Genomic DNA, 15,660 nt, shown 5'->3' on the forward strand with positions numbered 1-15,660 from the left:
CATTCAAGGCCTGTCAATTATCATCATAATCATCATAATCATCATAATCATTATAATCATCATATTAAGCGTGATCGACCAATTTCAAATTCACTTATTACTACTAATCAAAACGACAATAGCACTTTGTCTAAGTGTGTTGTCTGCAATCAAAATCATAGGATTTATGATTGCCAATTATTCAAATCAAAGTCCAGAAAGGACAAACTAAACGATATTTCAAAGTACAAATTATGTATTAATTGTTTAAGGCAGGGTCACTCTTTAGTCGAATGTCGATTAGGGCCATGCAAAATGTGTAAGAAACGACACAATACTCTATTGCATCCAGTTGACGCACCAAAGGTCAACAGTGCCTCTGGCGAGGTCTCTGAAACTATAGCAAATTTTTCAAACAAAAATTCAAATAAAGTTTTATTGACTACTGCCCAAGTATACATTTTGAATCCAATCACTAAAGAGCCTCTTAAGGTACGGGCCTTGTTGGATTCAGGCAGTCAGTCATCCTTTATTACAAAATCTCTACAACAGAAACTTGCAATTCGTTCAAATCCAACTTCTACAAATGTTATTGGTATCGGTCACTCAGATAAACAAACAAAAGAAAGCTGTGTGATCCAATTAAAATCCATTCACAATAATTATAAGACTAAATTAAATTGTCTTGTGCTTGATAGGCTGATTGGGAATCTGCCTAAGGCACCTATAAATATACAACAATTAAACATACCATCGCACTTGCATTTAGCTGACCCCGATTTCAATCAGCCAGCTCCTATTGATATACTAATAGGAGCCGATCTTTTCTGGCAACTCTTGAAAAACGAACGTATTTCTTTAGGTGCAAACAAGCCTACATTACAATATTCCAGTTTCGGTTGGTTGATTGGTGGTCCTATTTCATATCAAGCTAAACAAGTATTTTGCAATAATTCAGTTATCAATGATAACCTCCCAAAGAAAAACAAAATTAACAATTTAATAACAAAATTTAGGAAGCTAGAAAAGCTTCACCAGAAAACAATTCAAAGCGAAAAGGAATTAGCCTGTGAGAACCACTTTCGGTCTCACACTTCACGGCTTCCTTCTGGCAGGTCTAGTGTCAGACTTCCATTACGCAATTCACCTGATTGTCTAGGTGAAACATATAACTTAGCAAAAAGGCGATTATTCAATTTAGAAAAACGTTTCAAAAAATATACTTAATTAAAATCTCAATACATACATTTCATGAGAGAATATCAAAATTTAGGCCATCCGTCGGAATCTACAGTTGCTTTACCAGATCCTTCTTATTTTTGTAATCATGCTGTCTTTAAAACATTTAATTAATCTACTAAGCTTAGGGTCATATTTGATAGTTCCGCTTTCTCTTCTTCTGGTTTTTCAATCAATGTTTTGCTAATGGTTGGACAACACAACATTCAGGATTCTCTTTTCTCCATATTAATTCGAGCTAGTTACGGTTGATTTATGGAGAGAAGATGAGTCCCTACCAATCAAAGCAATGCCACTAAATACTGTCACTTGCTGTACCGCAAGTGCCAGCTATTTAAGTACGCGATGTCTAGGCCAGTTAGGAGATGAATGCGACGATAGTTTTATCAAAATTATTATACAAAAGGATTTTTATGTAGATGACTTCTCTAAAGATGCATTCATCATGATTTTTGCATAGATTTGTTTCGCGCCGCGGTAGGTCAGCGGACATCTATTCCAATAACAAACGCAATTTTGTAGGAGCGGCAAGAGAGCTCAGTAAATTCACCGATATACAAAACATCGCGTTAACTGAATTTACAGCTCAGCAAAGCATCAAAATTTAAATTCATTGTGTCTTACGCTCCTCACTTCGGCGACATATGGGAGGCCGGTGTGACCGGCAAAATATCATATCAACAATGCATCACACAAACAAACATATATATAATATATCAAACAAGTCATGGGGAATTCTCATTTAACTTTTGAAGAAATTTTAACTTTTAAAGCAATTTTAACTTTATTTGCACAAGTGGAGGCTATTTTGAATAGTCGTCCCTTGCGCCCATTATCCATGTTCCCTTGACGATTTCCTTTTCCTTTCCCCAGGGCACTTCTTAATCAGAAGACTACTAAATGAGCTGCCGGCTCGCGCCTTGGAGAATGAAAGGGAACCACAATTAAAACGCTATGCACGTCTCAAGCAAAGCAAACAACAAAATGAAGACAAGCAAGACAAGGCTAAAGGTTGGAGACCTGCCACCTTTGTATTGGAGTACTGGATGCCAGTAGCCAGACTATATCCGGGGCCAGACGGGAGCTCTCGCGTTGCTGATATTCGGCCCACTACGGGCTGTTATCGCCGCCCTCTGGTTCGCCGCCCCCCCTTTACTCAACGATGAAGACACAGAGTTGAAGAATCTTGATTCTTCAACGGGGGGAGTATGTTAAGGAACGTCTCACATCTTGCGTTGCAACTCTTGGTTCACATCGTGTGGTCCGCACTTTAATTTATCGGTCATCGGTGTGAAGTGTTTATAAACTGTGAGTGCAATAGACAATCAGTGATGTGACAGAACGTTAGGTATATAAGACAGTGATTTGACATTTGAACTCTCTCTTCTATACTTCTTCTCGTCGTGCGAAGTGTTTGCATAATAATGTAATTTTGTAATACAGCAATCTATTCTCTTCCATCTTTCATTTTCTCCATTTCAACAAACAACAATGCAATAAATACAAGCAACAAAGCAATACAACGAAACAGTGTGTTATGTCTGTGGACTGTATTTGCCTGATGGTGATGTTGTACGTCATTGTATCAGTATTTGAATTATTTTTAAATTATGAATAGCACGTCATTGAACAACTGTAGTTCTGTATTAAGTCGTTGTAATTATACTTAATATTCATAAGCATACGTAATTATATACTTCTTGAGGACTTTGATTACTTTGAATATTATTATTTATTGAAGCTTTTTTTTAAAGAAAAATAACCAAATAAATTGTCCAATAAAGTTTTTTAGGTAGATTAAAATACTCTCTATCAAAATAAATGATTTCATCTGAATTTATTTATTCTTTTACAGGTACATAGCCAGTAAACATCACTAAAGTTTTATCTTCGTATATAAGAGGTGCGTATATAGTACTTTTTTATACAAATAGGTCAGCAAACCAGCGTACGACTTAACTGATGGTCAGCGATTACAATAGTTTTTAGATGCCGACGACACCCGAACAATCTTAAGAGTGTTGCCGTCCCCACCCTATTCACCACAGGAACACGACACTGCTTGCACAACAAAGCATAATTAATATGTACAATTTTATTTTTGTGTTACCTACACATTAGGGATTCTAAACATTTTTGAATATCATATCAAAAATTGACCGCTCCAGTGGGATTCGAACCCGCGTCTCCGACTGACCGTGTCGGCGCTCTAGCCAATTAAGCTATGGAACGATGTACCCGCCAGAGCGAAATTTTTGATATGATGATTTTTATTTTCGGTTTAAGCCGAACCGTGGCGCCGTCTATAGTGAGTTCTTTACAGAGACCCGTAACTATTCAAAGTTTCATATTACAATGAAAATCTTTGACAGGAGACGACACCATGCTATTCTTAATATGTACAATTTTATTTTTGTGTTGGTAATAACCTCGCTTAGTATTTAATATTCGATTTCAGAATAACAACTTTTAACTGAAATAATTATTTATTATCTACATCTGTATTCACAAAGCGACATCGAGATGAATACTATTAAAGGCTTTTCAAAGGCTTTAACGAACGCATTTACATCGGACTCGTCAGATATCAAACGTCAAAGAATTTCATTTGTTCCTTCGCTTTCGTTTTATTTTATTTTCGTAATTATATGTTGTACAAAAGTATGTTTATTTATATTCGCTGAAGCAGCAAATTTCACACTTCCATTTATATTTTTAGTGAATTTACAGACTTTTTTTTCTTGCTTTTTTTTGCACAAAACTAGACTTGAAAAAAAAAAGAATACATAAAATAAAATTATATATTTATTTTAATCATGAAGTTTATTCGTGTGTCAAAAAAAGTCCACGTAAACCGAAAAAAAGAAAAAAGAACTAGTATTTTAAGTATTTCTTTTAACAATTAGAACTCGACTTAAAGTATTGCTAAATAAATAATTTTATAAATGATTAATTACACAACATTGAATAGTAATTAACATAATTCATTTTCAGTTACTAATACTAAAATAGTTTAAAATTGAATAAGGTACACACGAAATATAATTTCACAATCACAATTAGTTTATGTCTATTGTCGTAATTTATTGCTATAGCTGTTATTGTGCCTATCTATGTTATTTAATTTTAAAATTTTCGTTTTTTTTTTTTTAATGTGACCAAGGAGTTTCTTGTCGATTTTTTTTTGCAGAATCTACCACCGATTCGGTTGTAGACTCACTTTTAACTATAATGAATTTATCAAAACAAATATAATTTCTATTTGTAAAATGACGATTCAAAAAGGCTTTTGAAGCCTACAAATAATTCTATCGGTCGATTTATTCCGTAACATCCTGAAGGTAATTATCGCTCCGAAAGTTAAGGTTACGTTTATAAAAGAAAATATTTAATGGAAATTCATTAAATTGACAAAAAAAATACAGCACAACAACAAGACAAGTATGATATAAATAAATATTGTTATTTAATAAGTAAGTTCAGTAATCACAAACCTAAATTTCGATTTTTACTTATACCTACTGGCTACTATAAAGAAAAGGTAAGTGATTTCATTCTAGCAGCGACTCGCAGTTCCATTCATAATTTTCGATTTCATTAGAATGTTAGGATAGAAAATAGCCCAATGTGTTCTTCTTCTTGCAAAACAGCTTTTTTTACACAAGTTTTTCCCCTGGGCCATTATCATAGGAGTCCTCCCGTGACCATGATTGCTGTAAAGTATCCGAAATCTCGGGCATAAAAAAAAACTTAATAAACCGCGAAAAAATCCAAAGCAATTGTTTCATTATAATAAGTGAAATTAGTGTAAACATTAGAAAACAAATATATCATTAGTTTTTACGTAAAAGAGTAACAAATATCAATCATTCATCACAAACTTTCGCAATTATAATAATACTAGGCCAACGTTGTAGAACTAAATACCCTTTGAATGTACATAATATGTATAACGTTGAATATGAGACCGCTTTACTCTATTTGCTTTATGTAAGTTTTAAATTAATTTAACCTAATAAATGAAATTTAAATAGAATTTTATAATATCAAAAACTGTTGGCTAGAATTTTTTTAGTAGTTTAAACAGTAGCTGAAACAAGTTTCATACGTTTTAAAATTTGGTTTGATTGGACTACTATAGCCAAGTATGTTTTAATGTTAGTTCAAATGTTGCGGTTTCAATTTAGAGCGGACTATGCAAGCATTAAAGCTACTATTATTTTAACTATAATTATGTTGGGTTTTAGGTGTTTTTCAAGTTTTTAATGCAATTTCTCAAGCTACTGTATCGTTTGCGCCAGCAGTTAGTATTACTGGTAATGTGTATTGCGCTAGTTACAAGTTCGGTCAGTTTTATTGACAAATATTTTTATAGACCATAAAAATACTTGTATTTATCGTATATTTTTATTTTGTTTATAATGTTTTAATACAAGAGAAGTTAGATGAAATTGTTCTTTACTATGCGGGGCGCTACTATGAAATTAAACAACACTTAGCAAATAACTGTCAACAATTTTGTAAACTCTATATTTGTTGCTGTTATTACTGTCTAATTTCTAGTTATCCTGTTTCCTTTTAATTTTGTAACGAAAAAAAAAATTAAAAATAGGAAAAACATGTCTTAAAAACAACAAAAATGAAATTTCTCTTAAATATAACTCAGCTGGATGAAGGTTTCATATCCTGTTGTAGAGATCTGGTACACGCTTAATCCGCTATGTTACTGCCTCACGGAGTGTTCACTTCACTCTTGAATTATGAGAGAAGCGTGTGTACCGCAATATTCCCCTTAAACTTCAGAAAAATGCATTTTCAAAAGAAGTTATATAAAGAGAAAACTAGAAAATGTTGGCACTTTTTAGACAAAAAGACTTTTAGGTTCCGCTTGAGCTAAGTTTCATTATTGTTAGTATTATTTCAATAATATATTACGTATTGGAAATGATTGCCGAGTAGTGTTGGCAGAGTAAAATAGCCCTTTTGTTTCCGTGGGGGTCGTAAAAGGCGACCGAGGGATAAACCTGGCTAAAAATCATCAGGGTCCTGGGGAAGGAAAACTTCATTTGAAACCCGGAATGGTATCTCCGTCAAGCATTCGTGGCATAGATCTAAAATGCGAAAGACTCCTACAGCCGAACTGGCTCCACACGTATCGATTCATCATTCCTGTGGGCCTAGCCTGTGAGGTCAAGAGGGTGGTGTAGAGCTTAGGCAACTCTGCGTTTTTCTGAAGAGTATCCTAGGTGACACAGTGTCTGTCTGCCACTGTCTAAATCGTCTGCAATAGACGGACTAACGAATTGAAAATGTTAATAAAACTTACATTGCATATGATTACTAAAATATTAAACGCGCTTTGCGGTTATGGCAGTAAAGAATATAGCCACCCCCTCTGTTCCCGTCAGTGCCGTAAGAGGTGACTAAGGGATAACACAGTTCCACTACCACCTTGGAACTTATAAAACCGACCAATGGTGAGATAACCGACTGAAGGCTTTGAAATACACAGACCGAAGACGGAAGACAGTGTCTTCGGTGCGACAAAGCCAGTTCTGCGGTCACCAACCCGCCTGCCTGCCTAGGGTACCACCCTGACTATGGGCAAAACATATGAGTTCACGCCAATTTTGGCGTGAAATTGTGGAGGCCTATGTCCAGCAGTGGACTGTGATAGGCTGAAATGATGATGATGATGATGAAATGCCTTAAATAATTTTTGATTTTAGTTTTATTTATTTATGTTCTTTTAAAATTTAAGAGGTTTTTATGTTTTATACAAAAGAACAATATTTTTGTAGAAGTTTTTGTAGCTACCACGATTTCTTTATTTTTTTCCAAAGTTATAATGAAAGACTGTTACTTAGTAAATAAAAGTAAATATTTTCTTTAAGCCTTTGTTTGATGTATGATGTAACACGTGTCTATACTATACCTCAACTTCCTGTAGTGATTTTTTTACTTAATAGTGTCGGTAAAACTGCCTTAATACTTTCGGTCCCACAGACCGTGGGCGGATATACGTGTTATACTTTTTTTACGCGCTAGAGGAAGGTTAATAGACACTAAAGGTGACAATCGAGAATGGATAGTTTTTTGCTACCTTTTTAATGGTCTACTTTTCTTAAATTAAAAAATTATTGACAAAAACTGATATACTTATTAATTAATCTATTAAATAAAATTCTCGTGTCGCGGTGTTTGTAGTTAAACTCCTCCGAAACGGCTTAACCGATTCTCATGAAATTTCGTGTGCATATTGGGTAGGTCTGAGAATCGAACAACATCTATTTTTCATCCCCCTAAATATTAAGGGTAGTCTACCCCTATTTCTTTTAATTTTAAGATAAATTATTTATTTTTTATTTTATTATGATTTTGCGTTGAAAACTACATACAACCCTAAATTTTTACCCTTCTACCCCCAACCCCTATTTTTAAATAGCGTTTATCGGTAAAACAACGTTTGCCGAGTCAACTAGTTACTATACAAAATTTTTGCCAATAACGATAATCCAAATCGCTACCCACAACGAACGAACGATGATTACCGCGCCAACGTGTGTCTGTAATCCAATCAATATCCAGAAAACAAGCAAATTTTGCATTATAAATACGATTATTTCCCTACTTGATCCTTGATTTCTTCTTTGATGTCAAGTCTCATATATCTTTGAAGCTCAAATAAGACTTAGTACTTGAGTTGCAAAGCCTACTCAATAATCCAATAACGTCTAACGATGAGCCTAAAGATGCGTAACAAAATCGCTTTATGTAAATTATCGCACCCTTGTCGGCATGCTCCACTTCTTTGTGATAGACTAGCATATTTAACATTACAAATTCTGCAGCGAAGCTTAAAGGAATTTTTATTCGAAGTAAAGATAGTTTCTCATAAAATAACATCTCTCTCTAGCGGTTCTAACGTAGAAATACTATATATGAGGTACATTTATCAATTACATTGTTTCGTTCATACTTTATTGTGAATATTTTGAAATATTTTTAAAAAAATTGTAATGGTAGATTTATAAAAAAAGTGATTTCTTGTAGTGAAAAAGTGACACGAGCACTCATTGTTTTCTTATGAGAGATATAAAATATATTATGTATAAAATGTTAAGTATATTCAAAAATAAAAGCCATGTGATTTGAATTACGAAATTTTAATCTCTCAATATTAGCATCGATTTGTGATACAGTTGTTTAGTCGAAGAATAATAATATAATGGAACTATAAATCGGATTTTTAAAATTTAAAGTACGTAAAAAATTTAAACATTTTCTTATTGTGTAATAAATTTCTTCTTCAATCGTAATACAAATACGTGTCAGGCAAAACAACATTAATAAGAATCAAAACTTTACATACTATCCCGGATAGTACTAGAAAAATTTTACCCATACATTCTTTTACAAAAAATAATAAAAAACTTTAAAAGTGCCCTAAACCTTCGAAATGGGGATCTTTAAATAAAGTGAATTTTCCTTCATAAAGTGAAAAGTTTCACGTTTAACGCTTAAGTGCTGGAGAAGCTCAGAGCTGTCTTTACTTTTTGGTAACAAAAGCGTTTACAAAAAGTCTGTATTCTGCATTATTAATATTTTTTAAAACGAATCATTATTAATAGTTTAACTAGATAGGGCAGAGCAAGAAATTTTCCTACTCAAAATATGGAGCAGCCCGACTGGAGTCTCGACCTTACAGATCAAAGCTAAATAATACTGCTTTGAAGCAGTTTTGTGTTGTTGTCGGTAAGGTGACACGAGCTCCTGGTGGAATTGGGGATGCGGTCGGCAACGCGTTTGCGATGCTTCTGGTGTTGCAGACGTCTATAAGCTACGGTAATCGCTTACCATCATGTGAGCCGTGCGCTTGTTTGCTAATCTAGTATTAATAACGTTGAGGGACAGAGTAAAATTTATTTTCATAAATATAAAATACTTTTGGTAATTTTGTGTTGTATTACAGTGCCAACGGTACACGTAGATAATACGTACGGGTAAAACGTGGTAAAAGAGACATCTGCCCTGCATTTGCGACATTTCCAGCCGGCATTTACTGTTGCGCAAGAATATGCATTCTAAGTTATATCATGTCTACTAGTCCAAAATATAAATACCAAATAAAATATAGTATCTTAAATGTGACTTTTGAAAGACTATTGTGTCTAAACGATTGCTTTTCTTACTTTGACAGAAATTTTTCACTCATAGCTTAGATGTATTACAAGAGTGTAGTACAAATTTGAATAATTTTCATCAAGCCCGGACTCGCCTTCAACAGTATTTTTGTTTCGCCAAAAGCAATGCCTTATCAACCCACAAAATTCCCTTTTATCCAATTTCTTCAAACTAACAAAAGTCGCTGCGATCAAAATGTTCTATCCCACAAACTAATAGTCCAAAAGCTGTGAAATTTGTAAACTTTTGTCTTTTGAAGGGTTAACTAAAAATCATATAGATTCAATGACAAGTTGGTCTATGAACAGTTCAGCTCTACTGTTAGATAGTGTGGCCCTTACTGCATGTGGTGTAATTTAAAGTCTCTTGTATGCCCACTGTAAGTATTTTACAGTCCAAGTCATTTTAGTTTGAGTCCAGATTATATCACTATCATTGAGACTCCTGTGAGTGGTACACACAGGTACGAAATTTGTCTATCTGAATATATATTAGCTTGAAAACGTTGGTATTCAGTGGGCGTAATGATTGGTATATACGTTATTTAAGTTTTTTTTTATGTGTGATTGAAAATATTTTTACAAATTTCTATATGTGATGTATATGTTCAAAAAGTTATATTTGTAAATATAATGAGGGCACAAAAAATGTAAATTTTAGAATATTCTGTTCTTATTAAATCATCTTTTAGGATGAATCAAACTAAGAATAGCGTTACATCAGGGGTGTCAAACTCAATTTCGCAGAGGGCCATATATTAAAGGGGACTGTCCACTTTGTATGGGGGTTTCGGCCCCGAGTGGACAGTCACTGAGAATAATAATTATATATTAAGTTAGTAGTACTAACGAGTAGGAAGTAGAAAAATGATACAGTTTTGTGTCCAGGTGTTTCATTTTTTGTTTTTTGTGGATAATTACAAGAAAGTTTCTGAAATAAAAGTCATTGTTTTTGTTATTTTTGTTTTACTAATCGGATTCGTACGTTAACAGAATGCTATCTAAAAACTAGGCAGGTAGATTTATAAAATCTTGGAACCTTTCCAGCCCAAAAACCAAATAATTCTCATGACATGGGCACAACAACCTACTGTCCGTCGACCAACCATACAGTTGCAATAATATTTTTTTTATGGCTTCTCTGCCTGACTTATATTGTTTACATATAAAATAAATACAAAATATATTTTCCTACTTATGTGCCTACTGTGAATTTTACGTCGCAGTAGTGATGAATTCTCGGTTGACGGAAAACCTTTCAGTAGTTTGCTATTTCACTATGAAAGCAATATGGAAATCAAATGAATGTCACGACGCAAAAGTCTGTAGTTTAGAGTTGCCATAATAAATAATATTTTCAATAAACAAATAAATCGATTAAATCGATACTCGAATTTAATATAATTAATTCCTTGCATTTTATTTAGTCAATAACAATGTTTCAAAAACAATTTATTTTTCACCAAAGTTAAATGTTTTTTTACTAAATACACTTTTATAGATAACTTTTTTCTTATTAATTCGATTTAACAATACTTTTAATCGATATTAACAAATAATTGATTTAAAAATATTTTAAAATCGATTGTTCGTTAATAATTATTGTTTGTTTAGGACTGGCAACGTGGTATAATCAAATCACCAACCGAAAATGAACTAGAATTATATTCTAATTAATGAATTAAGATACTCATTAAATAAACTTTTTATCAGTTTATATTGATACAACTGAAAATCACGAATAATCATGATTTAATATATGAAATTTTTCGGTATATTTGTTTTTTTGTATGAATTCTGTTCACGCGGGGCCGAAAATGGACAGTCCCCTTTAAAATGCGTATGCGAGCCAGATTCGAGTCAAAATATTGACTGAATTATTATAACATTTTATTTAATTAATTAGTATAGTGTATAATATACGGTTGTTAAAAATGATATAAAAACTATAAAATATTGATGCGGCCCGTGGGCAGTATCTTTGACATCCCTGCTATACATGGTTTAAAAACCAACTAACTTTACGATATGAGAGTAGGGGAGAATTTATTTATTAAATAATATTACAAAAAAAAAAACTCTACTACTAAGTTCTACTACTCTTTCTCATAATAATATCTAGTTGAAAATGTGACATTCTTTCTTCTAGCTCCTATTCCATCTTCATGTTTTCAAGAACATTTTTTGGAAAAAAAATTAAAAGTGGCACTTTTTATCTATTATATATTACGATTAGAAAATTGCGTTCCATTTTTCTATAATCAAAGGCTGGCCTTCTGCACACACTTTTATTCTATTATTATTCTTTAAGGATAAGATTTTCGTTTCGATCGTGAAAGGACTGTACTGGTCAAAGGATAAGAGACCATAAGATCTTTCCGGCGAAATATCAAAGGAAATAAACAGTTTGTCCTTCGTATTTTTTGTGATATATTCTGCGATGACCATTGCGCCCAAATGATTCAGAGCTCTATTTATATCTGCATGTGTTCGTGGATTCAATTTCTGCTTTAGGCATAGTTATATTTTCATTAGTAATCTTATGATCCTTTCCATCTTTTACCAGCTTTTTTTTGTGTATTGTCTCATAAGATGTCACTAGGTGGACTGATTTCGATGATTTTTTTTTATCTTGGTCCCATTCAAATTTAATTGAGATCTGACAAGTATTTTTTTTTAATTTTGTATGCATTATAATGCGTATTTACTTGACTATTTTTTCGTCCACCTCCATTTACCTCATAACTTTTACTGGGTGTACCGCTTTTAATGATTCCTTTTTTAATCAATAGCTGATGCTTGTCATATGGTTCCATTGATTTGATTTTATTTATTATCGTCTACCTTCGCCTATTTTGTATTACTGGCCGATGTAATTAAAGTCAGTTTTTTTTGTATGCAAGCAAACACAAAATTATGTGCATTTCTTTTTTTTTCTTCCGAGCGGTATGTATGTTGCTAGCTAGCGATGCTTCCGGTGTTGCAGGCGTCTTTAAGCGATATCGCTTAGGTATAATTAGGTAAACCGTACGCTTGTTTGCCGACCTAGTTGTATATATATATAAAAAAACTTCTACATAAAAAGTACTGCACAGTTCTTTCTATTGCAATATAGTGATTTTAATTTAAAAGAGATTCTAATTGATACTGGTCTATTACAATGGCTTCACGGAACCTCTGGATAGTTTGAGTAAATATCTATTGGCGTTTAACAATAAAACTAATCAATTACTATAGAATCAATTAAAATTATTTAAAATGGTATTTAACACATACAATTTTAAATTAAAGAAAGATAATATTTGAATAATACTTTATTTGTTGAACGTTGAATTAATAAATATAATATGCGCTTAGGAAAATTTTATTGAATATTTTAAACAATGATTGGACATACTATGAGTTAAGTGTGTAATGAATTATGATTGAAAATTGGTAAAAAAGTGTTGATTCTATGTATTTTTAAACTTTAATACTTAGTTACGATCGCTTACTTTCTGTCTTACCTTGAAAAGATTCAATTGCCGATTCACTTCAGATTAAGATTTTACATATTGTAACAAATTCAAAGGTCATATCCGAGAAGACTTGCCAAGCAAGTAACTCTTATAAAACTTCTTAATATTATAGAATTCCTTGAATTAAAAAAATATTTTAGGATTTTGCCTAAATATATAAATTATAGAATATACGATAAGGCGGCTACAAAGCATATTTTTATCAAATAGTTATAAAACCAATACAATGTTTTAAAAACGAACATTATATTTTACCATAGGAAGAAATAAAACATTAGTTACGCGAAGTCAAAACTTGATTTTATATCCTTAGACATATAGTAACTCATAGTAGGAAATAAATCCACTAACCCGCATTGGAGCAGCGTGGTGAATTAAGCTCTGATACTTCTTCTACATGGAGAAGGAAACCTATGCCCAGTAGTGGGAAACTACAGGCTGAAGCGAGACCTATTTCTAATGAAACCTACTTTTTCAGCCTAGCTGTAAAAGTTACAAAATATAATTAGATAAAAAGACCCATTTCTCGTAGAAATGATTTTCTCTTAAAATAGCCAACGTTAGTGCTACTTATACTAACGAGTAATCTAATTTCGTCGTAGTAAGAAGTTTTTATGTTCAGGTAAAAAAATGTGAAGAATACCTCTAGGGTATAAACTGACTAATTACCCCAGTCATTACCTACGTAATATTAGTTTAGATTTAGGGCACTTTTCTGCAACTGCTAAGAAATATAGACTCTATTCTATTATAATAAATACCAAAATCTCTTGCGTTTCTTCAATATCAAAATGACGCATTTCGCAAATATCATCGAGGGCAAATATAAATTCCATACGAAGTAATTTTAAAATGCGATGACTGGAAAAAGGTATATACTTATGGTATATTGAAGACGTTTACTGCGTAATAATATGGGAAATAAAATTTCGTACAATTTCTGTGTGTTTGGGTAACAAGTTTTCCTCTTGTTTGCGATTTCTATTATGTGAAAGGTAAATTCGTGTTTTCGTGGAAATTTCATTGTTGTGATATTTAACTTGTTTTTAGATGACTTCATAGAAAAATGTTTCTTTGTTGTTAACATTTACACATTTTTTACAAACATTTTTTTTCATACTAACTGTGCTCGCGACTTCGTCCGCGTAGAATTTAACAAAAATAGTTATTTTTAGGTCGCTGTGTTATAAAATAAATAAATGTCTAAAATAAAAGTAACCTTAGTTATTCCTTACTAAAACAGCTATCTGCCAGTTAAAGTCCCGCTAAAATCGGCTGTTTTAGAGATTGGTCGGAAATAACATACAGATAGACAGACAGGCAGACAAAAATGGTAAAAAATGTTATTTTGGTATATGTACCGTGTTTAAATACATTTAATTAAAAGCGGTTATTTTAATATTACAAAGAGACACTCCAGTTTTATTTATTTCTATGTATATAGATTAATGGTTAGTGTGACTGAGCATATATAAAACTTTACCTACAAACTGATTGACTGATGAATTGATTGCATTTAACCTCCTACAGTTAATTTGAGCAGACCTGTAAATCTACCATTATTTGTGCAAACACCAATAAAGGCTAAGACGAGATCCACAAAATAACATATACTTAAAATATAAACATATATTTGAAGCAATACAATATCTACCTTGACTAGGACTCTCCGATTCTGATCCAGATTGAACGTGATTGTTATGTGCCTAATATTTTGTGTGCTTAATTGCAAAATTAGATTCATAAATTTTGGTTACTATAATATACTCGTAAGAAGTCTATTATTTCGTTGTTAGTGTAAATTTACTAACAATATAAACATGACCTTTTTGTATCCATACAGTTTCATACAGTTGTTAACCTACAACAATCCAAATATTTATCGAAATACGTAATTGTAATACAAACTTTGTATAAGAATGTCTACTTAATATTCTGACCATTTATACCTAAATCCGCTCGACGTCCAGGCTCAAAAGAATATGTATAAACCTTAAGAGGCCTCACTCCATTAGAAACTGATTTATGACACTCAACTAAAAGGGTCTCGCAAGGAGCGGTCCTCGGTCCACATATATTTATGTATCACGACTGTGTAACGTGTCGAAAATTTGCCTCAAAATATTATTTGCTTTGATCGTATAGATTTTACCGCTATTCGACATATCGATTTTACATTAATGGTACCTTTTTTACCGAGATTATGGTATATATAAATATTTTAATATTAATGGAGGTATTTGAATAGAACGATTACATAACGACGTCCGTATTGAATATTTAATGTTTGTCTATATTATTGCTTTATTTTATTGAATATTAATATTAATAATAATAATACTTTTTATTGTACACCATTAAAACGAACAAAAGAACATATTATTATATTTTGTTGGAATGGCCTTGATGCTAGAAGTTAATAGTAAAAGTTCTATAATGTATCTCATTATGAACTAAGTTGGTCGTTATATATACTAAAATAGAGACAAGGATAATTCTGCACATATTTATTATTTAACAGTATCTACTATTACTAAACGACATTGTATAATTGTGTTTGCTTAGTAATGAACAAAGAACCAATTTCAATTACATCGACAATTAATACAGCAACGGTCGTCGAAAAAATGGTCAAATAAAATACTTGTCAGAATGTCAGATCTCGAAGACCACATGATAAGCCATCCTTCTATTAAGGAAAGAATTATCGAAATCGGTTCACACAATTAAAAGTTCTGAGA

General features: G+C 32.3%; 1 long non-coding RNA gene across 1 annotated transcript; it reads left to right on the plus strand.

Annotated features, from left to right (window-relative positions):
- The first annotated feature begins 1,679 nt into the window (after window positions 1-1,679).
- LOC123661886 lies at window positions 1,680-9,451 on the plus strand. Its single transcript, XR_006744403.1, has 3 exons — window positions 1,680-2,750; window positions 4,091-4,095; window positions 9,441-9,451. It is a non-coding gene; the product is annotated as an uncharacterized LOC123661886 (long non-coding RNA).
- Window positions 9,452-15,660: the final 6,209 nt, after the last annotated feature.

This window comes from Melitaea cinxia, chromosome 17 (genome assembly GCF_905220565.1).
Source record: "Melitaea cinxia chromosome 17, ilMelCinx1.1, whole genome shotgun sequence".
NCBI classification, from domain to species: domain Eukaryota; kingdom Metazoa; phylum Arthropoda; class Insecta; order Lepidoptera; family Nymphalidae; genus Melitaea; species Melitaea cinxia.